This window comes from Lissotriton helveticus, chromosome 1_2 (genome assembly GCF_964261635.1).
Source record: "Lissotriton helveticus chromosome 1_2, aLisHel1.1, whole genome shotgun sequence".
NCBI lineage: Eukaryota > Metazoa > Chordata > Amphibia > Caudata > Salamandridae > Lissotriton > Lissotriton helveticus.
Window position 1 is genome coordinate 341,170,615 of NC_136058.1, and position 26,605 is coordinate 341,197,219.

The 26,605-nt window shown below is 35.8% G+C and overlaps 11 non-coding genes across 11 annotated transcripts; all 11 read left to right on the top strand.

The window, feature by feature from the left end:
- The first annotated feature begins 904 nt into the window (after positions 1-904).
- On the top strand, positions 905-976 carry TRNAD-GUC (transfer RNA aspartic acid (anticodon GUC)). The gene has a single exon. It is a non-coding gene; the product is annotated as a tRNA-Asp (tRNA).
- A 2,046-nt stretch (positions 977-3,022) lies between these two features.
- On the top strand, positions 3,023-3,094 carry TRNAD-GUC (transfer RNA aspartic acid (anticodon GUC)). The gene has a single exon. It is a non-coding gene; the product is annotated as a tRNA-Asp (tRNA).
- Positions 3,095-8,733: 5,639 nt separating this feature from the next.
- Positions 8,734-8,805, top strand: TRNAD-GUC (transfer RNA aspartic acid (anticodon GUC)). Its single transcript has one exon. It is a non-coding gene; the product is annotated as a tRNA-Asp (tRNA).
- Positions 8,806-9,581: 776 nt separating this feature from the next.
- TRNAD-GUC (transfer RNA aspartic acid (anticodon GUC)) lies at positions 9,582-9,653 on the top strand. Its single transcript has one exon. It is a non-coding gene; the product is annotated as a tRNA-Asp (tRNA).
- A 3,156-nt stretch (positions 9,654-12,809) lies between these two features.
- TRNAD-GUC (transfer RNA aspartic acid (anticodon GUC)) lies at positions 12,810-12,881 on the top strand. Its single transcript has one exon. It is a non-coding gene; the product is annotated as a tRNA-Asp (tRNA).
- A 1,338-nt stretch (positions 12,882-14,219) lies between these two features.
- TRNAD-GUC (transfer RNA aspartic acid (anticodon GUC)) lies at positions 14,220-14,291 on the top strand. Its single transcript has one exon. It is a non-coding gene; the product is annotated as a tRNA-Asp (tRNA).
- Positions 14,292-16,740: 2,449 nt separating this feature from the next.
- Positions 16,741-16,812, top strand: TRNAD-GUC (transfer RNA aspartic acid (anticodon GUC)). Its single transcript has one exon. It is a non-coding gene; the product is annotated as a tRNA-Asp (tRNA).
- Positions 16,813-19,006: 2,194 nt separating this feature from the next.
- TRNAD-GUC (transfer RNA aspartic acid (anticodon GUC)) lies at positions 19,007-19,078 on the top strand. The gene has a single exon. It is a non-coding gene; the product is annotated as a tRNA-Asp (tRNA).
- A 4,088-nt stretch (positions 19,079-23,166) lies between these two features.
- TRNAD-GUC (transfer RNA aspartic acid (anticodon GUC)) lies at positions 23,167-23,238 on the top strand. Its single transcript has one exon. It is a non-coding gene; the product is annotated as a tRNA-Asp (tRNA).
- A 2,220-nt stretch (positions 23,239-25,458) lies between these two features.
- Positions 25,459-25,530, top strand: TRNAD-GUC (transfer RNA aspartic acid (anticodon GUC)). The gene has a single exon. It is a non-coding gene; the product is annotated as a tRNA-Asp (tRNA).
- Positions 25,531-26,298: 768 nt separating this feature from the next.
- On the top strand, positions 26,299-26,370 carry TRNAD-GUC (transfer RNA aspartic acid (anticodon GUC)). The gene has a single exon. It is a non-coding gene; the product is annotated as a tRNA-Asp (tRNA).
- The last annotated feature ends 235 nt before the right edge of the window (positions 26,371-26,605 follow it).

Consider the following 26,605-nt stretch of genomic DNA (forward strand, 5'->3'; position numbering starts at 1 on the left):
TAGATATTTATTTCAATGAAATAATTTCTTGATAAAACTGATTGTTTTTGGCTAGGAAATTCTGTATTGTAATATTTAGGAAAAAAGATTACTTGTCCTAACCAAAAGCAGCAAATCTGCCTATTACAATACTGTGAATTGATCGAGGGTATGCCTTAACCCCAAGGAGGTGAGCACTGTTTAACTGATGCCAATAAGTCCTCGTTTGTATAGTGGTCAGTATCCCCGCCTGTCACGCGGGAGACCTGGGTTCAATTCCCCGACGGGGAGGCGATTCATTTTATTCACACAATTAAATAAAATGATGTACTTTCTAACATTGTAAAATATATCTGTCATTATCCTTGCCTATTCCGATTGAGAAAAAAGGTTGAATTCACTGATGGACAAAATGCTTACTGATGTGTTAACTGAAATTCAGAATATGCTCTGAATATTTCAATATGCACAGGCGTACCATCAAAAACACTTTACATCTGCATTCTCTTGGAAAATGAGATGAAGCAGTTGTGAATCCTAGGCTGCTGTTCCACTCGATTGGCACAATTTACAAGTAGAATGACTGCTTTTGGTTACTAGTGACCCCTGGTGGCTAATAGTTATAAGCTACAAATGGTAAAGTGAGCTGATTATATATATATATATAGATATATATAAATATATATATTGATAGTTAGAAAGATAGCCAGATAGACAGATCGATAGATAGATATTTATTTCAATTAAATAATTTCTTGATAAAACTGATTGTTTTTGGCTAGGAATTTCTGTATTGTAATATTTAGGAAAAAAGATTACTTGTCCTAACCAAAAGCAGCAAATCTGCCTATTACAATACTGTGAATTGATCGAGGGTATGCCTTAACCCCAAGGAGGTGAGCACTGTTTAACTGATGCCAATAAGTCCTCGTTAGTATAGTGGTCAGTATCCCCGCCTGTCACGTGGGAGACCGGGGTTCAATTCCCCGATGGGGAGGCGATTCCTTTTATTCACACAATTAAATAAAATGATGCACTTTCTAACATTGTAAAATATATCTGTCATTATCCTTGCCTATTCCGATTGAGAAAAAAGGTTGAATTCACTGATGGACAAAATGCTTACTGATGTGTTAACTGAAATTCAGAATATGCTCTGAATATTTCAATATGCACAGGCGTACCATCAAAAACACTTTACATCTGCATTCTCTTGGAAAATGAGATGAAGCAGTGGTGAATCCTAGGCTGCTGTTCCACTCGATTGGCACAATTTACAAGTAGAATGACTGCTTTTGGTTAGTAGTGACCCGTGGTGGCTAATAGTTATAAGCTGCAAATGGTAAAGTGAGCTGATTATATATATATATATATAGATATATATAAATATATATATTGATAGTTAGAAAGATAGCCAGATAGACAGATCGATAGATAGATATTTATTTCAATGAAATAATTTCTTGATAAAACTGATTGTTTTTGGCTAGGAATTTCTGTATTGTAATATTTAGGAAAAAAGATTACTTGTCCTAACCAAAAGCAGCAAATCTGCCTATTACAATACTGTGAATTGATCGAGGGTATGCCTTAACCCCAAGGAGGTGAGCACTGTTTAACTGATGCCAATAAGTCCTCGTTAGTATAGTGGTAAGTATCCCCGCCTGTCACGCGGGAGACTGGGGTTCAATTCCCCGAAGGGGAGGCGATTCATTTTATTCACACAATTAAATAAAATGATGTACTTTCTAACATTGTAAAATATATCTGTCATTATCCTTGCCTATTCCGATTGAGAAAAAAGGTTGAATTCACTGATGGCCAAAATGCTTACTGATGTGTTAACTGAAATTCAGAATATGCTCTGAATATTTCAATATGCACAGGCGTACCATCAAAAACACTTTACATCTGCATTCTCTTGGAAAATGAGATGAAGCAGTGGTGAATCCTAGGCTGCTGTTCCACTCGATTGGCACAATATACAAGTAGAATGACTGCTTTTGGTTAGTAGTGACCCGTGGTGGCTAATAGTTATAAGCTGCAAATGGTAAAGTGAGCTGATCATATATATATATATATATATATAAATATATATATTGATAGTTAGAAAGATAGCCAGATAGACAGATCGATAGATAGATATTTATTTCAATGAAATAATTTCTTGATAAAACTGATTGTTTTTGGATAGGAAATTCTGTATTGTAATATTTAGGAAAAAAGATTACTTGTCCTAACCAAAAGCAGCAAATCTGCCTATTACAATACTGTGAATTGATCGAGGGTATGCCTTAACCCCAAGGAGGTGAGCACTGTTTAACTGATGCCAATAAGTCCTCGTTTGTATAGTGGTCTGTATCCCCGCCTGTCACGCGGGAGACCGGGGTTCAATTCCCCAAAGGGGAGGCGATTCATTTTATTCACACAATTAAATAAAATGATGTACTTTCTAACATTGTAAAATATATCTGTCATTATCCTTGCCTATTCCGATTGAGAAAAAAGGTTGAATTCACTGATGGCCAAAATGCTTACTGATGTGTTAACTGAAATTCAGAATATGCTCTGAATATTTCAATATGCACAGGCGTACCATCAAAAACACTTTACATCTGCATTCTCTTGGAAAATGAGATGAAGCAGTGGTGAAACCTAGGCTGCTGTTCCACTCGATTGGCACAATTTACAAGTAGAATGACTGCTTTTGGTTACTAGTGACCCCTGGTGGCTAATAGTTATAAGCTGCAAATGGTAAAGTGGGCTGATTATATATATATATATAGATATATATAAATATATATATTGATAGTTAGAAAGATAGCCAGATAGACAGATCGATAGATAGATATTTATTTCGATGAAATAATTTCTTGATAAAACTGATTGTTTTTGGCTAGGAATTTCTGTATTGTAATATTTAGGAAAAAAGATTACTTGTCCTAACCAAAAGCAGCAAATCTGCCTATTACAATACTGTGAATTGATCGAGGGTATGCCTTAACCCCAAGGAGGTGAGCACTGTTTAACTGATGCCAATAAGTCCTCGTTAGTATAGTGGTCAGTATCCCCGCCTGTCACGCGGGAGACCGGGGTTCAATTCCCCGACGGGGAGGCGATTCCTTTTATTCACACAATTAAATAAAATGATGCACTTTCTAACATTGTAAAATATATCTGTCATTATCCTTGCCTATTCCGATTGAGAAAAAAGGTTGAATTCACTGATGGACAAAATGCTTACTGATGTGTTAACTGAAATTCAGAATATGCTCTGAATATTTCAATATGCACAAGCGTACCATCAAAAACACTTTACATCTGCATTCTCTTGGAAAATGAGATGAAGCAGTGGCGAATTCTAGGCTGCTGTTCCACTCGATTGGCACAATTTACAAGTAGAATGACTGCTTTTGGTTACTAGTGACCCCTGGTGGCTAATAGTTATAAGCTGCAAATGGTAAAGTGAGCTGATTATATATATGTATGTAGATATATATAAATATATATATTGATAGTTAGAAAGATAGACAGATAGACAGATCGATAGATAGATATTTATTTCAATGAAATAATTTCTTGATAAAACTGATTGTTTTTGGCTAGGAATTTCTGTATTGTAATATTTAGGAAAAAAGATTACTTGTCCTAACCAAAAGCAGCAAATCTGCCTATTACAATACTGTGAATTGATCGAGGGTATGCCTTAACCCCAAGGAGGTGAGCACTGTTTAACTGATGCCAATAAGTCCTCGTTAGTATAGTGGTCAGTATCCCCGCCTGTCACGCGGGAGACCGGGGTTCAATTCCCCGACGGTGAGGCGATTCCTTTTATTCACACAATTAAATAAAATGATGCACTTTCTAACATTGTAAAATATATCTGTCATTATCCTTGCCAATTCCGATTGAGAAAAAAGGTTGAATTCACCGATGGACAAAATGCTTACTGATGTGTTAACTGAAATTCAGAATATGCTCTGAATATTTCAATATGCACAGGCGTACCATCAAAAACACTTTACATCTGCATTCTCTTGGAAAAAGAGATGAAGCAGTGGTGAATCCTAGGCTGCTGTTCCACTCGATTGGCACAATTTACAAGTAGAATGACTGCTTTTGGTTAGTAGTGACCCCTGGTGGCTAATAGTTATAAGCTGCAAATGGTAAAGTGAGCTCATTATATATATATATATAGATATATATAAATATATATATTGATAGTTAGAAAGATAGCCAGATAGACAGATCGATAGATATTTATTTCAATGAAATAATTTCTTGATAAAACTGATTGTTTTTGGCTAGGAATTTCTGTATTGTAATATTTAGGAAAAAAGATTACTTGTCCTAACCAAAAGCAGCAAATCTGCCTATTACAATACTGTGAATTGATCGAGGGTATGCCTTAACCCCAAGGAGGTGAGCACTGTTTAACTGATGTCAATAAGTCCTCGTTAGTATAGTGGTCAGTATCCCCGCCTGTCACGCGGGAGACCGGGGTTCAATTCCCTGACGGGGGGGCGATTCCTTTTATTCACACAATTAAATAAAATGATGTACTTTCTAACATTGTAAAATATATCTGTCATTATCCTTGCCTATTCTGATTGAGAAAAAAGGTTGAATTCACTGATGGCCAAAATGCTTACTGATGTGTTAACTGAAATTCAGAATATGCTCTGAATATTTCAATATGCACAGGCGTACCATCAAAAACACTTTACATCTGCATTCTCTTGGAAAATGAGATGAAGCAGTGGTGAATCCTTGGCTGCTGTTCCACTCGATTGGCACAATTTACAAGTAGAATGACTGCTTTTGGTTAGTAGTGACCCCTGGTGGCTAATAGTTATAAGCTGCAAATGGTAAAGTGAGCTGATTATATATATATATATATATATATATATATATATATATATATATATATAAATATATATATTGATAGTTAGAAAGATAGCCAGATAGACAGATCGATAGATAGATATTTATTTCAATGAAATAATTTCTTGATAAAACTGATTGTTTTTGGCTAGGAATTTCTGTATTGTAATATTTAGGAAAAAAGATTACTTGTCCTAACCAAAAGCGGCAAATCTGCCTATTACAATACTGTGAATTGATCGAGGGTATGCCTTAGTTAGTATAGTGGTCAGTATCCCCGCCTGTCACGCGGGAGACCGGGGTTCAATTCCCTGACGGGGGGGCGATTCCTTTTATTCACACAATTAAATAAAATGATGTACTTTCTAACATTGTAAAATATATCTGTCATTATCCTTGCGTATTCTGATTGAGAAAAAAGTTTGAATTCACTGATGGCCAAAATGCTTACTGATGTGTTAACTGAAATTCAGAATATGCTCTGAACATTTCAATATGCACAGGCGTACCATCAAAAACACTTTACATCTGCATTCTCTTGGAAAATGAGATGAAGCAGTGGTGAATCCTAGGCTGCTGCTCCACTCGATTGGCACAATTTACAAGTAGAATGACTGCTTTTGGTTAGTAGTGACCCCTGGTGGCTAATAGTTATAAGCTGCAAATGGTAAAGTGAGCTGATTATATCTATATATATATATATAGATATATATATATATATATATAAATATATATTGATAGTTAGAAAGATAGCCAGATAGACAGATCGATAGATAGATATTTATTTCAATGAAATAATTTCTTGATAAAACTGATTGTTTTTGGCTAGGAATTTCTGTATTGTAATATTTAGGAAAAAAGATTACTTGTCCTAACCAAAAGCGGCAAATCTGCCCATTACAATACTGTGAATTGATCGAGGGTATATGCCTTAGTTAGTATAGTGGTCAGTATCCCCGCCTGTCACGCGGGAGACCGGGGTTCAATTCCCTGACGGGGAGGCGATTCCTTTTATTCACACAATTAAATAAAATGATGTACTTTCTAACATTGTAAAATATATCTGTCATTATCCTTGCGTATTCTGATTGAGAAAAAAGGTTGAATTCACTGATGGCCAAAATGCTTACTGATTTGTTAACTGAAATTCAGAATATGCTCTGAACATTTCAATATGCACAGGCGTACCATCAAAAACACTTTACATCTGCATTCTCTTGGAAAATGAGATGAAGCAGTGGTGAATCCTAGGCTGCTGCTCCACTCGATTGGCACAATTTACAAGTAGAATGACTGCTTTTGGTTAGTAGTGACCCCTGGTGGCTAATAGTTATAAGCTGCAAATGGTAAAGTGAGCTGATTATATATATATATATATATAAATATATATATTGATAGTTAGAAAGATAGCCAGATAGACAGATCGATAGATAGATATTTATTTCAATGAAATAATTTCTTGATAAAACTGATTGTTTTTGGCTAGGAATTTCTGTATTGTAATATTTAGGAAAAAAGATTACTTGTCCTAACCAAAAGCGGCAAATCTGCCTATTACAATACTGTGAATTGATCGAGGGTATGCCTTAGTTAGTATAGTGGTCAGTATCCCCGCCTGTCACGCGGGAGACCGGGGTTCAATTCCCTGACGGGGGGGCGATTCCTTTTATTCACACAATTAAATAAAATGATGTACTTTCTAACATTGTAAAATATATCTGTCATTATCCTTGCGTATTCTGATTGAGAAAAAAGGTTGAATTCACTGATGGCCAAAATGCTTACTGATGTGTTAACTGAAATTCAGAATATGCTCTGAACATTTCAATATGCACAGGCGTACCATCAAAAACACTTTACATCTGCATTCTCTTGGAAAATGAGATGAAGCAGTGGTGAATCCTAGGCTGCTGCTCCACTCGATTGGCACAATTTACAAGTAGAATGACTGCTTTTGGTTAGTAGTGACCCCTGGTGGCTAATAGTTATAAGCTGCAAATGGTAAAGTGAGCTGATTATATATATATATATATGGCGGACTGGTGCTGGGCTAACATTTAATAAAATAACATTTGCACCATTTCTGGGTCTCGCTGCTCCTATTTTCCTGCTCGACAGTAACGGCTGTTACTGAACACTTCGACGTGGGAGCACTACGTACCTTATATATATATATATATATAAATATATATATTGATTGTTAGAAAGATAGCCAGATAGACAGATCGATAGATAGATATTTATTTCAATGAAATAATTTCTTGATCAAACTGATTGTTTTTGGCTAGGAATTTCTGTATTGTAATATTTAGGAAAAAAGATTACTTGTCCTAACCAAAAGCAGCAAATCTGCCTATTACAATACTGTGAATTGATCGAGGGTATGCCTTAACCCCAAGGAGGTGAGCACTGTTTAACTGATGCCAATAAGTCCTCGTTAGTATAGTGGGCAGTATCCCCGTCTGTCACGCGGGAGACCGGGGTTTAATTCCCCGACGGGGAGGTGATTCCTTTTATTCACACAATTAAATAAAATGATGTACTTTCTAACATTGTAAAATATATCTTTCATTATCCTTGCCTATTCCGATTGAGAAAAAAGGTTGAATTCACCGATGGACAAAATGCTTACTGATGTGTTAACTGAAATTCAGAATATGCTCTGAATATTTCAATATGCACAGGCGTACCATCAAAAACACTTTACATCTGCATTCTCTTGGAAAATGAGATGAAGCAGTGGTGAATCCTAGGCTGCTGCTCCACTCGATTGGCACAATTTACAAGTAGAATGACTGCTTTTGGTTAGTAGTGACCCCTGGTGGCTAATAGTTATAAGCTGCAAATGGTAAAGTGAGCTGATTATATCTATATATATATATATAGATATATATATATATATATAAATATATATATTGATAGTTAGAAAGATAGCCAGATAGACAGATCGATAGATAGATATTTATTTCAATGAAATAATTTCTTGATAAAACTGATTGTTTTTGGCTAGGAATTTCTGTATTGTAATATTTAGGAAAAAAGATTACTTGTCCTAACCAAAAGCGGCAAATCTGCCTATTACAATACTGTGAATTGATCAAGGGTATGCCTTAGTTAGTATAGTGGTCAGTATCCCCGCCTGTCACGCGGGAGACCGGGGTTCAATTCCCTGACGGGGAGGCGATTCCTTTTATTCACACAATTAAATAAAATGATGTACTTTCTAACATTGTAAAATATATCTGTCATTATCCTTGCGTATTCTGATTGAGAAAAAAGGTTGAATTCACTGATGGCCAAAATGCTTACTGATGTGTTAACTGAAATTCAGAATATGCTCTGAACATTTCAATATGCACAGGCGTACCATCAAAAACACTTTACATCTGCATTCTCTTGGAAAATGAGATGAAGCAGTGGTGAATCCTAGGCTGCTGCTCCACTCGATTGGCACAATTTACAAGTAGAATGACTGCTTTTGGTTAGTAGTGACCCCTGGTGGCTAATAGTTATAAGCTGCAAATGGTAAAGTGAGCTGATTATATATATATATATATATATATATATATATATATATATATATATATATATATATATATATATATATATATATATATATATAAATATATATATTGATAGTTAGAAAGATAGCCAGATAGACAGATCGATAGATAGATATTTATTTCAATGAAATAATTTCTTGATAAAACTGATTGTTTTTGGCTAGGAATTTCTGTATTGTAATATTTAGGAAAAAAGATTACTTGTCCTAACCAAAAGCAGCAAATCTGCCTATTACAATACTGTGAATTGATCGAGGGTATGCCTTAACCCCAAGGAGGTGAGCACTGTTTAACTGATGCCAATAAGTCCTCGTTAGTATAGTGGTCAGTATCCCCGCCTGTCACGCGGGAGACCGGGGTTCAATTCCCCGACGGGGAGGCGATTCCTTTTATTCACACAATTAAATAAAATGATGCACTTTCTAACATTGTAAAATATATCTGTCATTATCCTTGCCTATTCCGATTGAGAAAAAAGGTTGAATTCACGATGGACAAAATGCTTACTGATGTGTTAACTGAAATTCAGAATATGCTCTGAATATTTCAATATGCACAGGCGTACCATCAAAAACACTTTACATCTGCATTCTCTTGGAAAATGAGATGAAGCAGTGGTGAATCCTAGGCTGCTGTTCCACTCGATTGGCACAATTTACAAGTAGAATGACTGCTTTTGGTTAGTAGTGACCCCTGGTGGCTAATAGTTATAAGCTGCAAATGGTAAAGTGAGCTGATTATATATATATATATATGGCGGACTGGTGCTGGGATAACATTTAATAAAATAACATTTGCACCATTTCTGGGTCTCGCTGCTCCTATTTTCCTGCTCGACAGTAACGGCTGTTACTGAACACTTCGACGTGGGAGCACTACGTACCTTATATATATATATATATATATAAATATATATATTGATAGTTAGAAAGATAGCCAGATAGACAGATCGATAGATAGATATTTATTTCAATGAAATAATTTCTTGATAAAACTGATAGTTTTTGGCTAGGAATTTCTGTATTGTAATATTTAGGAAAAAAGATTACTTGTCCTAACCAAAAGCAGCAAATCTGCCTATTACAATACTGTGAATTGATCGAGGGTATGCCTTAACCCCAAGGAGGTGAGCACTGTTTAACTGATGCCAATAAGTCCTCGTTAGTATAGTGGTCAGTATCCCTGCCTGTCACGCGGGAGACCGGGGTTCAATTCCCCGACGGGGAGCCGATTCCTTTTATTCACACAATTAAATAAAATGATGCACTTTCTAACATTGTAAAATATATCTGTCATTATCCTTGCCTATTCCGATTGAGAAAAAAGGTTGAATTCACGATGGACAAAATGCTTACTGATGTGTTAACTGAAATTCAGAATATGCTCTGAATATTTCAATATGCACAGGCGTACCATCAAAAACACTTTACATCTGCATTCTCTTGGAACATGAGATGAAGCAGTGGTGAATCCTAGGCTGCTGTTCCACTCGATTGGCACAATTTACAAGTAGAATGACTGCTTTTGGTTAGTAGTGACCCCTGGTGGCTAATAGTTATAAGCTGCAAATGGTAAAGTGAGCTGATTATATATATATATATATATGGCGGACTGGTGCTGGGCTAACATTTAATAAAATAACATTTGCACCATTTCTGGGTCTCGCTGCTCCTATTTTCCTGCTCGACAGTAACGGCTGTTACTGAACACTTCGACGTGGGAGCACTACGTACCTTATATATATATATATATATATAAATATATATATTGATTGTTAGAAAGATAGCCAGATAGACAGATCGATAGATAGATATTTATTTCAATGAAATAATTTCTTGATCAAACTGATTGTTTTTGGCTAGGAATTTCTGTATTGTAATATTTAGGAAAAAAGATTACTTGTCCTAACCAAAAGCAGCAAATCTGCCTATTACAATACTGTGAATTGATCGAGGGTATGCCTTAACCCCAAGGAGGTGAGCACTGTTTAACTGATGCCAATAAGTCCTCGTTAGTATAGTGGGCAGTATCCCCGTCTGTCACGCGGGAGACCGGGGTTCAATTCCCCGACGGGGAGGCGATTCCTTTTATTCACACAATTAAATAAAATGATGTACTTTCTAACATTGTAAAATATATCTTTCATTATCCTTGCCTATTCCGATTGAGAAAAAAGGTTGAATTCACCGATGGACAAAATGCTTACTGATGTGTTAACTGAAATTCAGAATATGCTCTGAATATTTCAATATGCACAGGCGTACCATCAAAAACACTTTACATCTGCATTCTCTTGGAAAATGAGATGAAGCAGTGGTGAATCCTAGGCTGCTGCTCCACTCGATTGGCACAATTTACAAGTAGAATGACTGCTTTTGGTTAGTAGTGACCCCTGGTGGCTAATAGTTATAAGCTGCAAATGGTAAAGTGAGCTGATTATATCTATATATATATATATAGATATATATATATATATATATATAAATATATATATTGATAGTTAGAAAGATAGCCAGATAGACAGATCGATAGATAGATATTTATTTCAATGAAATAATTTCTTGATAAAACTGATTGTTTTTGGCTAGGAATTTCTGTATTGTAATATTTAGGAAAAAAGATTACTTGTCCTAACCAAAAGCGGCAAATCTGCCTATTACAATACTGTGAATTGATCGAGGGTATGCCTTAGTTAGTATAGTGGTCAGTATCCCCGCCTGTCACGCGGGAGACCGGGGTTCAATTCCCTGACGGGGAGGCGATTCCTTTTATTCACACAATTAAATAAAATGATGTACTTTCTAACATTGTAAAATATATCTGTCATTATCCTTGCGTATTCTGATTGAGAAAAAAGGTTGAATTCACTGATGGCCAAAATGCTTACTGATGTGTTAACTGAAATTCAGAATATGCTCTGAACATTTCAATATGCACAGGCGTACCATCAAAAACACTTTACATCTGCATTCTCTTGGAAAATGAGATGAAGCAGTGGTGAATCCTAGGCTGCTGTTCCACTCGATTGGCACAATTTACAAGTAGAATGACTGCTTTTGGTTAGTAGTGACCCCTGGTGGCTAATAGTTATAAGCTGCAAATGGTAAAGTGAGCTGATTATATATATATATATATGGCGGACTGGTGCTGGGCTAACATTTAATAAAATAACATTTGCACCATTTCTGGGTCTCGCTGCTCCTATTTTCCTGCTCGACAGTAACGGCTGTTACTGAACACTTCGACGTGGGAGCACTACGTACCTTATATATATATATATATATATAAATATATATATTGATAGTTAGAAAGATAGCCAGATAGACAGATCGATAGATAGATATTTATTTCAATGAAATAATTTCTTGATAAAACTGATTGTTTTTGGCTAGGAATTTCTGTATTGTAATATTTAGGAAAAAAGATTACTTGTCCTAACCAAAAGCAGCAAATCTGCCTATTACAATACTGTGAATTGATCGAGGGTATGCCTTAACCCCAAGGAGGTGAGCACTGTTTAACTGATGCCAATAAGTCCTCGTTAGTATAGTGGTCAGTATCCCTGCCTGTCACGCGGGAGACTGGGGTTCAATTCCCCGACGGGGAGGCGATTCCTTTTATTCACACAATTAAATAAAATGATGCACTTTCTAACATTGTAAAATATATCTGTCATTATCCTTGCCTATTCCGATTGAGAAAAAAGGTTGAATTCACGATGGACAAAATGCTTACTGATGTGTTAACTGAAATTCAGAATATGCTCTGAATATTTCAATATGCACAGGCGTACCATCAAAAACACTTTACATCTGCATTCTCTTGGAAAATGAGATGAAGCAGTGGTGAATCCTAGGCTGCTGTTCCACTCGATTGGCACAATTTACAAGTAGAATGACTGCTTTTGGTTAGTAGTGACCCCTGGTGGCTAATAGTTATAAGCTGCAAATGGTAAAGTGAGCTGATTATATATATATATATATGGCGGACTGGTGCTGGGCTAACATTTAATAAAATAACATTTGCACCATTTCTGGGTCTCGCTGCTCCTATTTTCCTGCTCGACAGTAACGGCTGTTACTGAACACTTCGACGTGGGAGCACTACGTACCTTATATATATATATATATATATAAATATATATATTGATAGTTAGAAAGATAGCCAGATAGACAGATCGATAGATAGATATTTATTTCAAGGAAATAATTTCTTGATAAAACTGATTGTTTTTGGCTAGGAATTTCTGTATTGTAATATTTAGGAAAAAAGATTACTTGTCCTAACCAAAAGCAGCAAATCTGCCTATTACAATACTGTGAATTGATCGAGGGTATGCCTTAACCCCAAGGAGGTGAGCACTGTTTAACTGATGCCAATAAGTCCTCGTTAGTATAGTGGTCAGTATCCCCGCCTGTCACGCGGGAGACCGGGGTTCAATTCCCCGACGGGGAGGCGATTCCTTTTATTCACACAATTAAATAAAATGATGCACTTTCTAACATTGTAAAATATATCTGTCATTATCCTTGCCTATTCCGATTGAGAAAAAAGGTTGAATTCACGATGGACAAAATGCTTACTGATGTGTTAACTGAAATTCAGAATATGCTCTGAATATTTCAATATGCACAGGCGTACCATCAAAAACACTTTACATCTGCATTCTCTTGGAAAATGAGATGAAGCAGTGGTGAATCCTAGGCTGCTGTTCCACTCGATTGGCACAATTTACAAGTAGAATGACTGCTTTTGGTTAGTAGTGACCCCTGGTGGCTAATAGTTATAAGCTGCAAATGGTAAAGTGAGCTGATTATATCTATATATATATATATAGATATATATATATATATATATAAATATATATATTGATAGTTAGAAAGATAGCCAGATAGACAGATCGATAGATAGATATTTATTTCAATGAAATAATTTCTTGATAAAACTGATTGTTTTTGGCTAGGAATTTCTGTATTGTAATATTTAGGAAAAAAGATTACTTGTCCTAACCAAAAGCGGCAAATCTGCCTATTACAATACTGTGAATTGATCGAGGGTATGCCTTAGTTAGTATAGTGGTCAGTATCCCCGCCTGTCACGCGGGAGACCGGGGTTCAATTCCCTGACGGGGAGGCGATTCCTTTTATTCACACAATTAAATAAAATGATGTACTTTCTAACATTGTAAAATATATCTGTCATTATCCTTGCGTATTCTGATTGAGAAAAAAGGTTGAATTCACTGATGGCCAAAATGCTTACTGATGTGTTAACTGAAATTCAGAATATGCTCTGAACATTTCAATATGCACAGGCGTACCATCAAAAACACTTTACATCTGCATTCTCTTGGAAAATGAGATGAAGCAGTGGTGAATCCTAGGCTGCTGCTCCACTCGATTGGCACAATTTACAAGTAGAATGACTGCTTTTGGTTAGTAGTGACCCCTGGTGGCTAATAGTTATAAGCTGCAAATGGTAAAGTGAGCTGATTATATATATATATATATATATATATATATATATATATATATATATATATATAAATATATATATTGATAGTTAGAAAGATAGCCAGATAGACAGATCGATAGATAGATATTTATTTCAATGAAATAATTTCTTGATAAAACTGATTGTTTTTGGCTAGGAATTTCTGTATTGTAATATTTAGGAAAAAAGATTACTTGTCCTAACCAAAAGCAGCAAATCTGCCTATTACAATACTGTGAATTAATCGAGGGTATGCCTTAACCCCAAGGAGGTGAGCACTGTTTAACTGATGCCAATAAGTCCTCGTTAGTATAGTGGTCAGTATCCCCGCCTGTCACGCGGGAGACCAGGGTTCAATTCCCCGACGGGGAGGCGATTCCTTTTATTCACACAATTAAATAAAATGATGTACTTTCTAACATTGTAAAATATATCTTTCATTATCCTTGCCTATTCCGATTGAGAAAAAAGGTTGAATTCACCGATGGAAAAAAATGCTTACTGATGTGTTAACTGAAATTCAGAATATGCTCTGAATATTTCAATATGCACAGGCGTACCATCAAAAACACTTTACATCTGCATTCTCTTGGAAAATGAGATGAAGCAGTGGTGAATCCTAGGCTGCTGCTCCACTCAATTGGCACAATTTACAAGTAGAATGACTGCTTTTGGTTAGTAGTGACCCCTGGTGGCTAATAGTTATAAGCTGCAAATGGTAAAGTGAGCTGATTATATCTATATATATATATATAGATATATATATATATATATATATAAATATATATATTGATAGTTAGAAAGATAGCCAGATAGACAGATCGATAGATAGATATTTATTTCAATGAAATAATTTCTTGATAAAACTGATTGTTTTTGGCTAGGAATTTCTGTATTGTAATATTTAGGAAAAAAGATTACTTGTCCTAACCAAAAGCGGCAAATCTGCCTATTACAATACTGTGAATTGATCGAGGGTATGCCTTAGTTAGTGAGCTGATTATATATATATATATATGGCGGACTGGTGCTGGGCTAACATTTAATAAAATAACATTTGCACCATTTCTGGGTCTCGCTGCTCCTATTTTCCTGCTCGACAGTAACGGCTGTTACTGAACACTTCGACGTGGGAGCACTACGTACCTTATATATATATATATATATATAAATATATATATTGATTGTTAGAAAGATAGCCAGATAGACAGATCGATAGATAGATATTTATTTCAATGAAATAATTTCTTGATCAAACTGATTGTTTTTGGCTAGGAATTTCTGTATTGTAATATTTAGGAAAAAAGATTACTTGTCCTAACCAAAAGCAGCAAATCTGCCTATTACAATACTGTGAATTGATCGAGGGTATGCCTTAACCCCAAGGAGGTGAGCACTGTTTAACTGATGCCAATAAGTCCTCGTTAGTATAGTGGGCAGTATCCCCGTCTGTCACGCGGGAGACCGGGGTTCAATTCCCCGACGGGGAGGCGATTCCTTTTATTCACACAATTAAATAAAATGATGTACTTTCTAACATTGTAAAATATATCTTTCATTATCCTTGCCTATTCCGATTGAGAAAAAAGGTTGAATTCACCGATGGACAAAATGCTTACTGATGTGTTAACTGAAATTCAGAATATGCTCTGAATATTTCAATATGCACAGGCGTACCATCAAAAACACTTTACATCTGCATTCTCTTGGAAAATGAGATGAAGCAGTGGTGAATCCTAGGCTGCTGCTCCACTCGATTGGCACAATTTACAAGTAGAATGACTGCTTTTGGTTAGTAGTGACCCCTGGTGGCTAATAGTTATAAGCTGCAAATGGTAAAGTGAGCTGATTATATCTATATATATATATATAGATATATATATATATATATATATAAATATATATATTGATAGTTAGAAAGATAGCCAGATAGACAGATCGATAGATAGATATTTATTTCAATGAAATAATTTCTTGATAAAACTGATTGTTTTTGGCTCGGAATTTCTGTATTGTAATATTTAGGAAAAAAGATTACTTGTCCTAACCAAAAGCGGCAAATCTGCCTATTACAATACTGTGAATTGATCGAGGGTATGCCTTAGTTAGTATAGTGGTCAGTATCCCCGCCTGTCACGCGGGAGACCGGGGTTCAATTCCCTGACGGGGAGGCGATTCCTTTTATTCACACAATTAAATAAAATGATGTACTTTCTAACATTGTAAAATATATCTGTCATTATCCTTGCGTATTCTGATTGAGAAAAAAGGTTGAATTCACTGATGGCCAAAATGCTTACTGATGTGTTAACTGAAATTCAGAATATGCTCTGAACATTTCAATATGCACAGGCGTACCATCAAAAACACTTTACATCTGCATTCTCTTGGAAAATGAGATGAAGCAGTGGTGAATCCTAGGCTGCTGCTCCACTCGATTGGCACAATTTACAAGTAGAATGACTGCTTTTGGTTAGTAGTGACCCCTGGTGGCTAATAGTTATAAGCTGCAAATGGTAAAGTGAGCTGATTATATATATATATATATATATATATATATATATATATATATAAATATATATATTGATAGTTAGAAAGATAGCCAGATAGACAGATCGATAGATAGATATTTATTTCAATGAAATAATTTCTTGATAAAACTGATTGTTTTTGGCTAGGAATTTCTGTATTGTAATATTTAGGAAAAAAGATTACTTGTCCTAACCAAAAGCAGCAAATCTGCCTATTACAATACTGTGAATTGATCGAGGGTATGCCTTAACCCCAAGGAGGTGAGCACTGTTTAACTGATGCCAATAAGTCCTCGTTAGTATAGTGGTCAGTATCCCCGCCTGTCACGCGGGAGACCGGGGTTCAATTCCCCGACGGGGAGGCGATTCCTTTTATTCACACAATTAAATAAAATGATGCACTTTCTAACATTGTAAAATATATCTGTCATTATCCTTGCCTATTCCGATTGAGAAAAAAGGTTGAATTCACGATGGACAAAATGCTTACTGATGTGTTAACTGAAATTCAGAATATGCTCTGAATATTTCAATATGCACAGGCGTACCATCAAAAACACTTTACATCTGCATTCTCTTGGAAAATGAGATGAAGCAGTGGTGAATCCTAGGCTGCTGTTCCACTCGATTGGCACAATTTACAAGTAGAATGACTGCTTTTGGTTAGTAGTGACCCCTGGTGGCTAATAGTTATAAGCTGCAAATGGTAAAGTGAGCTGATTATATATATATATATATGGCGGACTGGTGCTGGGCTAACATTTAATAAAATAACATTTGCACCATTTCTGGGTCTCGCTGCTCCTATTTTCCTGCTCGACAGTAACGGCTGTTACTGAACACTTCGACGTGGGAGCACTACGTACCTTATATATATATATATATATATATAAATATATATATTGATAGTTAGAAAGATAGCCAGATAGACAGATCGATAGATAGATATTTAGTTCAATGAAATAATTTCTTGATCAAACTGATTGTTTTTGGCTAGGAATTTCTGTATTGTAATATTTAGGAAAAAAGATTACTTGTCCTAACCAAAAGCAGCAAATCTGCCTATTACAATACTGTGAATTGATCGAGGGTATGCCTTAACCCCAAGGAGGTGAGCACTGTTTAACTGATGCCAATAAGTCCTTGTTAGTATAGTGGGCAGTATCCCCGTCTGTCACGCGGGAGACCGGGGTTCAATTCCCCGACGGGGAGGCGATTCCTTTTATTCACACAATTAAATAAAATGATGTACTTTCTAACATTGTAAAATATATCTTTCATTATCCTTGCCTATTCCGATTGAGAAAAAAGGTTGAATTCACCGATGGAAAAAAATGCTTACTGATGTGTTAACTGAAATTCAGAATATGCTCTGAATATTTCAATATGCACAGGCGTACCATCAAAAACACTTTACATCTGCATTCTCTTGGAAAATGAGATGAAGCAGTGGTGAATCCTAGGCTGCTGCTCCACTCGATTGGCACAATTTACAAGTAGAATGACTGCTTTTGGTTAGTAGTGACCCCTGGTGGCTAATAGTTATAAGCTGCAAATGGTAAAGTGAGCTGATTATATCTATATATATATATATAGATATATATATATATATATATAAATATATATATTGATAGTTAGAAAGATAGCCAGATAGACAGATCGATAGATAGATATTTATTTCAATGAAATAATTTCTTGATAAAACTGATTGTTTTTGGCTAGGAATTTCTGTATTGTAATATTTAGGAAAAAAGATTACTTGTCCTAACCAAAAGCGGCAAATCTGCCTATTACAATACTGTGAATTGATCGAGGGTATGCCTTAGTTAGTATAGTGGTCAGTATCCCCGCCTGTCACGTGGGAGACCGGGGTTCAATTCCCTGACGGGGAGGCGATTCCTTTTATTCACACAATTAAATAAAATGATGTACTTTCTAACATTGTAAAATATATCTGTCATTATCCTTGCGTATTCTGATTGAGAAAAAAGGTTGAATTCACTGATGGCCAAAATGCTTACTGATTTGTTAACTGAAATTCAGAATATGCTCTGAACATTTCAATATGCACAGGCGTACCATCAAAAACACTTTACATCTGCATTCTCTTGGAAAATGAGATGAAGCAGTGGTGAATCCTAGGCTGCTGCTCCACTCGATTGGCACAATTTACAAGTAGAATGACTGCTTTTGGTTAGTAGTGACCCCTGGTGGCTAATAGTTATAAGCTGCAAATGGTAAAGTGAGCTGATTATATATATATATATATATATATATATATATATATATATATATATATATATATATATAAATATATATTGATAGTTAGAAAGATAGCCAGATAGACAGATCGATAGATAGATATTTATTTCAATGAAATAATTTCTTGATAAAACTGATTGTTTTTGGCTAGGAATTTCTGTATTGTAATATTTAGGAAAAAAGATTACTTGTCCTAACCAAAAGCAGCAAATCTGCCTATTACAATACTGTGAATTGATCGAGGGTATGCCTTAACCCCAAGGAGGTGAGCACTGTTTAACTGATGCCAATAAGTCCTCGTTAGTATAGTGGTCAGTATCCCCGCCTGTCACGCGGGAGACCGGGGTTCAATTCCCCGACGGGGAGGCGATTCCTTTTATTCACACAATTAAATAAAATGATGCACTTTCTAACATTGTAAAATATATCTGTCATTATCCTTGCCTATTCCGATTGAGAAAAAAGGTTGAATTCACGATGGACAAAATGCTTACTGATGTGTTAACTGAAATTCAGAATATGCTCTGAATATTTCAATATGCACAGGCGTACCATCAAAAACACTTTACATCTGCATTCTCTTGGAAAATGAGATGAAGCAGTGGTGAATCCTAGGCTGCTGTTCCACTCGATTGGCACAATTTACAAGTAGAATGACTGCTTTTGGTTAGTAGTGACCCCTGTTGGCTAATAGTTATAAGCTGCAAATGGTAAAGTGAGCTGATTATATATATGTATATATGGCGGACTGGTGCTGGGCTAACATTTAATAAAATAACATTTGCACCATTTCTGGGTCTCGCTGCTCCTATTTTCCTGCTCGACAGTAACGGCTGTTACTGAACACTTCGACGTGGGAGCACTACGTACCTTATATATATATATATATATATATAAATATATATATTGATTGTTAGAAAGATAGCCAGATAGACAGATCGATAGATAGATATTTATTTCAATGAAATAATTTCTTGATCAAACTGATTGTTTTTGGCTAGGAATTTCTGTATTGTAATATTTAGGAAAAAAGATTACTTGTCCTAACCAAAAGCAGCAAATCTGCCTATTACAATACTGTGAATTGATCGAGGGTATGCCTTAACCCCAAGGAGGTGAGCACTGTTTAACTGATGCCAATAAGTCCTCGTTAGTATAGTGGGCAGTATCCCCGTCTGTCACGCGGGAGACCGGGGTTCAATTCCCCGACGGGGAGGCGATTCCTTTTATTCACACAATTAAATAAAATGATGTACTTTCTAACATTGTAAAATATATCTTTCATTATCCTTGCCTATTCCGATTGAGAAAAAAGGTTGAATTCACCGATGGACAAAATGCTTACTGATGTGTTAACTGAAATTCAGAATATGCTCTGAATATTTCAATATGCACAGGCGTACCATCAAAAACACTTTACATCTGCATTCTCTTGGAAAATGAGATGAAGCAGTGGTGAATCCTAGGCTGCTGCTCCACTCGATTGGCACAATTTACAAGTAGAATGACTGCTTTTGGTTAGTAGTGACCCCTGGTGGCTAATAGTTATAAGCTGCAAATGGTAAAGTGAGCTGATTATATCTATATATATATATATAGATATATATATATATATATATAAATATATATATTGATAGTTAGAAAGATAGCCAGATAGACAGATCGATAGATAGATATTTATTTCAATGAAATAATTTCTTGATAAAACTGATTGTTTTTGGCTAGGAATTTCTGTATTGTAATATTTAGGAAAAAAGATTACTTGTCCTAACCAAAAGCGGCAAATCTGCCTATTACAATACTGTGAATTGATCGAGGGTATGCCTTAGTTAGTATAGTGGTCAGTATCCCCGCCTGTCACGCGGGAGACCGGGCTTCAATTCCCTGACGGGGAGGCGATTCCTTTTATTCACACAATTAAATAAAATGATGTACTTTCTAACATTGTAAAATATATCTGTCATTATCCTTGCGTATTCTGATTGAGAAAAAAGGTTGAATTCACTGATGGCCAAAATGCTTACTGATGTGTTAACTGAAATTCAGAATATGCTCTGAACATTTCAATATGCACAGGCGTACCATCAAAAACACTTTACATCTGCATTCTCTTGGAAAATGAGATGAAGCAGTGGTGAATCCTAGGCTGCTGCTCCACTCGATTGGCACAATTTACAAGTAGAATGACTGCTTTTGGTTAGTAGTGACCCCTGGTGGCTAATAGTTATAAGCTGCAAATGGTAAAGTGAGCTGATTATATATATATTCACTGAAAAAACCATAGGTTATAGACCATATATAGTTAGGAATTAGCATTTAAAAAACCTTATTTTACTCACACAAAACCATTGAAATTCCATATATAGTTAGTTGTACTAACTATATATCGCGCACCCGCAATCCACTGCTGATGATGTCACATATTACATCATTCATGACATGGTCAGTGACATCACTGATGACATCACTGATGACATCTCAAATGACATCACTGATGACATCACTGATGACATCTCATTTCACATTACTCATGACATCATTCATGTGATGATACGATGAACCTCTTCAGACTCTAATAAAAACGTAGATACACTCAGTGTAAACAGACACTCACAGACTGTCACTCATCCATGGAGTTACTCACACACCTAATCAGTCTTGCAAAGAATCAATCACACCTCCATTTCCGAAAACTATATAGTTAAACACACCTTACTTATTGAAACATATAATAACACATATTTACTCTGTTATACAATCCCTGATACAAGTTCACAATAATCCATACAGCCACTCACACATTCACTGGCTCTTATGCACAGTTATTTATATATGTCAACTACCACATGTACTGTGTTTTACATATGTACTTACTTTGACATGTAGCACTGAGATATCCATTCACTCACCAATACACTCATGCACACAGTAAACCGCCCATACAGCTGTTTCCACATGCACTTTTGAACCCATACATCTAGTGAATCAACTGCTCACACATCTATGCACAGAGTCATACACCTCCCAGCCACCCACACACACACTCAGTCTCCCATACAAATACTTGGCCAACTAATCAATAACCCATATAGTTAGTCATATAGCTAATGATCAACACATGCATCAGATTACAAAACAACAGACACAATGGTGCACAATTTAAAACAGTTTAGTCACTAACCCATGCACTCAGTGAGACACATTTAATCACTCACTTATACAGTCAGTCATGCACCTACTAAATACATCATCCAGACACTTATACATCCACTCATTCTTCAATATATAAGACATATTTTAACTTTAAAGAAACATACAGTCACTGGATGTTGTCATCAGTGATGTCATCAGTGATGTCATTTGAGATGTCATCAGTGATGTCATCAGTGATGTCACTGACCATGTCATGAATGATGTAATATGTGACATCATCAGCAGTGGATTGCGGGTGCGCGATATATAGTTAGTACAACTAACTATATATGGAATTTCAATGGTTTTGTGTGAGTAAAATAAGGTTTTTTAAATGCTAATTCCTAACTATATATGGTCTATAACCTATGGTTTTTTCAGTGAATTTTCAAGGTTTTGTAAATGCTAATTCCTAACTATATATGGTCTATAACCTATGGTTTTTTCAGTGAATTTCATAGGTTTTTTAATAGCAAATCTTTATAAAAATAATACATTTTAAATCTAATTTTATATTTTATAATTTTTTTATTTTTTTTTTAATATTATTTTTAGTGCGCTCCCGGGGCGCGGACAGGTGAACGCACGGGTAAGCGCAATCTTGCGGCGCGCCCCAGGGCGCGTACTAATGCGCGTCCCGGAAGCGCTATTGCCGAGAACGAAAACAACATTGTGACGTATCGCGTAGCCGCCACGCCTTGCGTCATAAGACACGTATCGCGTAGCCGCGAGATGCGTCTTATGACGCACCGCGTAAGCGCACCCGGAAGCGCATACGATCGCGCAACGTAAGCGCCCCGATGCACTTACGATACACGCCCGGGACGCGTTCCATTTTCCAGAAAATTTCATCCAATTCCGTCCACAAACGCCAAAGTTATTAGACATAGAATTTTCAAAAATCCCATAGGGAAAAAATCCTAACTATATATACCTACTGGCGACCGCCAGTAGGTAATATATATATATATATATATATATATATATATATATATATATATATATATATATATAAATATATATATTGATAGTTAGAAAGATAGCCAGATAGACAGATCGATAGATAGATATTTATTTCAATGAAATAATTTCTTGATAAAACTGATTGTTTTTGGCTAGGAATTTCTGTATTGTAATATTTAGGAAAAAAGATTACTTGTCCTAACCAAAAGCAGCAAATCTGCCTATTACAATACTGTGAATTGATCGAGGGTATGCCTTAACCCCAAGGAGGTGAGCACTGTTTAACTGATGCCAATAAGTCCTCGTTAGTATAGTGGTCAGTATCCCCGCCTGTCACGCGGGAGACCGGGGTTCAATTCCCCGACGGGGAGGCGATTCCTTTTATTCACACAATTAAATAAAATGATGCACTTTTTAACATTGTAAAATATATCTGTCATTATCCTTGCCTATTCCGATTGAGAAAAAAGGTTGAATTCACGATGGACAAAATGCTTACTGATGTGTTAACTGAAATTCAGAATATGCTCTGAATATTTCAATATGCACAGGCGTACCATCAAAAACACTTTACATCTGCATTCTCTTGGAAAATGAGATGAAGCAGTGGTGAATCCTAGGCTGCTGTTCCACTCGATTGGCACAATTTACAAGTAGAATGACTGCTTTTGGTTAGTAGTGACCCCTGGTGGCTAATAGTTATAAGCTGCAAATGGTAAAGTGAGCTGATTATATATATATATATATGGCGGACTGGTGCTGGGCTAACATTTAATAAAATAACATTTGCACCATTTCTGGGTCTCGCTGCTCCTATTTTCCTGCTCGACAGTAACGGCTGTTACTGAACACTTCGACGTGGGAGCACTACGTACCTTATATATATATATATATATATAAATATATATATTGATAGTTAGAAAGATAGCCAGATAGACAGATCGATAGATAGATATTTATTTCAATGAAATAATTTCTTGATCAAACTGATTGTTTTTGGCTAGGAATTTCTGTATTGTAATATTTAGGAAAAAAGATTACTTGTCCTAACCAAAAGCAGCAAATCTGCCTATTACAATACTGTGAATTGATCGAGGGTATGCCTTAACCCCAAGGAGGTGAGCACTGTTTAACTGATGCCAATAAGTCCTCGTTAGTATAGTGGGCAGTATCCCCGTCTGTCACGCGGGAGACCGGGGTTCAATTCCCCGACGGGGAGGCGATTCCTTTTATTCACACAATTAAATAAAATGATGTACTTTCTAACATTGTAAAATATATCTTTCATTATCCTTGCCTATTCCGATTGAGAAAAAAGGTTGAATTCACCGATGGAAAAAAATGCTTACTGATGTGTTAACTGAAATTCAGAATATGCTCTGAATATTTCAATATGCACAGGCGTACCATCAAAAACACTTTACATCTGCATTCTCTTGGAAAATGAGATGAAGCAGTGGTGAATCCTAGGCTGCTGCTCCACTCGATTGGCACAATTTACAAGTAGAATGACTGCTTTTGGTTAGTAGTGACCCCTGGTGGCTAATAGTTATAAGCTGCAAATGGTAAAGTGAGCTGATTATATCTATATATATATATATAGATATATATATATATATATATAAATATATATATTGATAGTTAGAAAGATAGCCAGATAGACAGATCGATAGATAGATATTTATTTCAATGAAATAATTTCTTGATAAAACTGATTGTTTTTGGCTAGGAATTTCTGTATTGTAATATTTAGGAAAAAAGATTACTTGTCCTAACCAAAAGCGGCAAATCTGCCTATTACAATACTGTGAATTGATCGAGGGTATGCCTTAGTTAGTATAGTGGTCAGTATCCCCGCCTGTCACGTGGGAGACTGGGGTTCAATTCCCTGACGGGGAGGCGATTCCTTTTATTCACACAATTAAATAAAATGATGTACTTTCTAACATTGTAAAATATATCTGTCATTATCCTTGCGTATTCTGATTGAGAAAAAAGGTTGAATTCACTGATGGCCAAAATGCTTACTGATTTGTTAACTGAAATTCAGAATATGCTCTGAACATTTCAATATGCACAGGCGTACCATCAAAAACACTTTACATCTGCATTCTCTTGGAAAATGAGATGAAGCAGTGGTGAATCCTAGGCTGCTGCTCCACTCGATTGGCACAATTTACAAGTAGAATGACTGCTTTTGGTTAGTAGTGACCCCTGGTGGCTAATAGTTATAAGCTGCAAATGGTAAAGTGAGCTGATTATATATATATATATATATATATATATATATATATATATATATATATATATATATATATATATATATATATATATATATATATAAATATATATATTGATAGTTAGAAAGATAGCCAGATAGACAGATCGATAGATAGATATTTATTTCAATGAAATAATTTCTTGATAAAACTGATTGTTTTTGGCTAGGAATTTCTGTATTGTAATATTTAGGAAAAAAGATTACTTGTCCTAACCAAAAGCAGCAAATCTGCCTATTACAATACTGTGAATTGATCGAGGGTATGCCTTAACCCCAAGGAGGTGAGCACTGTTTAACTGATGCCAATAAGTCCTCGTTAGTATAGTGGTCAGTATCCCCGCCTGTCACGCGGGAGACCGGGGTTCAATTCCCCGACGGGGAGGCGATTCCTTTTATTCACACAATTAAATAAAATGATGCACTTTCTAACATTGTAAAATATATCTGTCATTATCCTTGCCTATTCCGATTGAGAAAAAAGGTTGAATTCACGATGGACAAAATGCTTACTGATGTGTTAACTGAAATTCAGAATATGCTCTGAATATTTCAATATGCACAGGCGTACCATCAAAAACACTTTACATCTGCATTCTCTTGGAAAATGAGATGAAGCAGTGGTGAATCCTAGGCTGCTGTTCCACTCGATTGGCACAATTTACAAGTAGAATGACTGCTTTTGGTTAGTAGTGACCCCTGGTGGCTAATAGTTATAAGCTGCAAATGGTAAAGTGAGCTGATTATATCTATGGCGGACTGGTGCTGGGCTAACATTTAATAAAATAACATTTGCACCATTTCTGGGTCTCGCTGCTCCTATTTTCCTGCTCGACAGTAACGGCTGTTACTGAACACTTCGACGTGGGAGCACTACGTACCTTATATATATATATATATATATAAATATATATATTGATAGTTAGAAAGATAGCCAGATAGACAGATCGATAGATAGATATTTATTTCAATGAAATAATTTCTTGATCAAACTGATTGTTTTTGGCTAGGAATTTCTGTATTGTAATATTTAGGAAAAAAGATTACTTGTCCTAACCAAAAGCAGCAAATCTGCCTATTACAATACTGTGAATTGATCGAGGGTATGCCTTAACCCCAAGGAGGTGAGCACTGTTTAACTGATGCCAATAAGTCCTCGTTAGTATAGTGGTCAGTATCCCCACCTGTCACGCGGGAGACCGGGGTTCAATTCCCCGACGGGGAGGCGATTCATTTTATTCACACAATTAAATAAAATGATGTACTTTCTAACATTGTAAAATATATCTGTCATTATCCTTGCCTATTCTGATTGAGAAAAAAGGTTGAATTCACTGATGGCCAAAATGCTTACTGATGTGTTAACTGAAATTCAGAATATGCTCTGAATATTTCAATATGCACAGGCGTACCATCAAAAACACTTTACATCTGCATTCTCTTGGAAAATGAGATGAAGC